We start from the raw sequence: 2,786 nt of genomic DNA, 5'->3' as shown, positions 1-2,786 counted from the left end.
TCACTCTTCTTCACACCGCACGCAGCTTTTCTTCCCAAATTCACAACCACCTGCTAAATCTTCTTTCCTCTTCCCTTACCGACTCCCGCCTCCCCCTAGGCCCACTACCTCGCTGCCATTTGGGGTCCCTTCGTGGACAGCCCCGCCAGCGCCCAGGGCATGTGCGTGTAGTGGAGGGAGGGGGAAGCAGGGTCGCGTCCTCTATTTTCAAAGTCCCAAGGGAGGGGTGGCGTTTCCCTCCCGAACGACCGGCGCGCCAGGCTCATACTCACCCGCCGCCGCCGCCGCCGCCGCGGCTTCTTTCCAGCGCGCGGAACGCGGCGCTCTCGGGACCCGGCACGCGCGGGTCCTCGGGGGCGAGGGGAGACCTCCAGGGACAGGGGGCGAGGCTGAGTTCCTCCTGAGGCGCCTGCGCAGTCGCGGGCGCGCGCCTCCGGGCACGGCCGCAGCCTCCCGGGGCCCGGCGCCGGGGGGAGGGGGAGGGGCTCGGAGCCTGCGCAGCTGCCGGCCGCCGACCGGCTCGGAGCCCGCGGGGACCGGCCGCGGAATCTGGGCCCTGTTGTTGGATTGGGTGCCCGAGCCAGCCTTGAACGTAATTTCCTTTCCGATTTGTCAGCCAGGTGCCTTGGCCGGGTCCAACTGGACCTAGGACAGAGGTTCGTTCCTGTCTCCCACAAAGCCCCTTTCTTATCGTCCTAGACCTGAGTGGCCTTCAGGTACCTAATATTCGGGGAATCCAAGAAAGGCCCCTGGCAATGGCCAAACCGTTGGCCTACTGCCATTCGCTAGTTAATGTGCACCTGGAGGCTTAGGTGGCGGCCGAGAAAATGACTTTGTCTGCGCCAGGGTCCAGCACAAGTCTACAGAAGCTTCCTCCAGTTCCAGAGAGTTGAGATAGATACAACGTGTATCTACCATAGCAGTCTGTTTTGTGGAGAAGTGAGCACCTTTACCTACGAAATTTTACGAGTAAGGTTAAACACCCACGTTAGTCCCACAGGGATTAGTAATGGATTACAGCTGAGAAATGGTCCCTTCTTATGACAGATGAATATGGGGGATCATCCTCCTGCCTTTAATTGGAAGATTAGTCAAACAGTCGAATAATGTAACTTTAGCTTTCTAGCAGAAGGAGAAATTACTAAACATAAGTAGTTTTATTTGTCAACACTGGAGTTGCCCAGGCACAGTTGGCAAAGAGGTGATAACTGTCTTTTTTCTTTTTGTATCTGCAGTGCCAAACACAGATTCTGGCATAGAAGATGAGTAATTCATTAATTGTTATTGAATTAAATGGAACGTTTCATTGCCCACTCCCCCTGCTTAAAATGCAAGCTCCAGGAGGATACATATTTTTTTTGTTCACTACTGTATATCAAGTACTCAAAAAAGCATAATATGTATTAAGAAACTAGCCAAGCATGCTTGCGCCTCTAGTCCCAGCTATTTGGGAGGCTGAGGCAGGAGATTCGTTTAAACCCAGGAGTTTAAGGTTGCAGCACTCTACCCAGGGCAACAGAGTGAGATTCTGTTCCAAAAAAAAAAAGAATTAAAAATACTAGTCACATGGAATGTCCTCAAATGTTAAGGATTTATAAACACCGTACTTGGATTAGTAACCTGCAGTAGTAAACCATAGATATTATAAAGTCTGCAATACAGCCTGCAGCCCATGGGCCACCTGTGGATTATCTGTTATCTGTTTTGCTTATCTGTGATGTCAGATATTACAAAAATTATGCACAGACCTTTCCTTTGTTTGTTTTTTTGCTCCTCAGCTTTCATTAGTGTTTGTGTATTAAATATGTGGGCCAAGACGACAATTCTTCTTTCAAGTGTGGTAGAAAAAAAAAGGTTGGACACCCCTGCTAGCTGGTCCCCTCAGTCTGAATTTAAGAGGTAGCTATAACCAAGATCTGGAAACAGCTACAGAGACAATTTGAGCCTGGATATATTTTACTGGTTATTAGTTTGTGCCTTGATAAATTCCAGTTTCAAGCAGCAAGGCTGGCCTGTGTGTTGGTAGATTTGGGCATCTTAAGAATTGGGGGGTGTCAGAGTTGGTGGAGGCTAGGTAGTTCAGTTCCTAAATCTACCAGACCTGAATCTGAATGCTCACGCTACCACTCACAAGCCGAGCAGTCATGGCCAGTGTCTCAACCTGTTTGAATGTCCATTTCTTCATCCACAAAATGAGGGTTACATAACCAACCTCATTCAGTTATTGTCATATGAATGAGAAAAAGGACATAAAGTACTCAGCATACACTATCTGGCACATGGTAAATGTTAGCAGTTATTATTGTTATGACCAGAAAAAATGTTCCCCAATTTGAACAAGAGGGTAAAGCTGTGTACTGGGGAAATTTGTGGCATGTCCAATTTAGCAGAACTTAAATTTTCTGGCATTCAGGGGATAGGATTATATATTACAGGCTGTTTGTTCATTCACTAGATGCGTGATTGTTTAAAGAGTGGACAAAGTTGACTGCCATATAGGTCAGATGAGTGGTGAAGATAGCAGCTGGATGGGCATCAGAAGAGAAAGACTCCCTTTATCCACTGTTACTGCGCGTGTGACTGGGTCAGATCAGAGAGTCAGTCCCATGCAGTCTGGGCTCTGCCTCTGTGAGATAAAATAGTTACAAACAGAGGAGTGAAATGATACATAAGGACTTTTTGGCAGCAAACTTGTGTTATTCTCAGTATGTTTACCATTTCAACCACAAGAGAAATCCTGTTTCAAATGGGCTTAAATAATAAGGCTATTTATCATCCAGTGGCAC

At 47.9% G+C, this 2,786-nt stretch overlaps 1 protein-coding gene across 1 annotated transcript in view; it reads right to left on the bottom strand.

The window, feature by feature from the left end:
* ENPP4 (ectonucleotide pyrophosphatase/phosphodiesterase 4) overlaps positions 1-445 on the bottom strand; it is a 12,495-nt gene extending 12,050 nt beyond the window's left edge. The window contains exon 1 of the mRNA XM_023512940.1: positions 273-445. The gene's annotated coding sequence lies outside the window, so the exon portion shown is untranslated. The remainder of the gene's footprint in view (positions 1-272) is intronic.
* Between the last annotated feature and the right edge of the window lie 2,341 nt (positions 446-2,786).

The sequence above is a fragment of the Otolemur garnettii genome, unplaced genomic scaffold (assembly GCF_000181295.1).
Source record: "Otolemur garnettii isolate 467f Iridium unplaced genomic scaffold, OtoGar3 scaffold00031, whole genome shotgun sequence".
Taxonomy (NCBI): Eukaryota; Metazoa; Chordata; class Mammalia; order Primates; family Galagidae; genus Otolemur; species Otolemur garnettii.
Note: the sequence above shows the minus strand (reverse complement) of the source record. Positions and strands in the feature narration are given on the sequence as shown.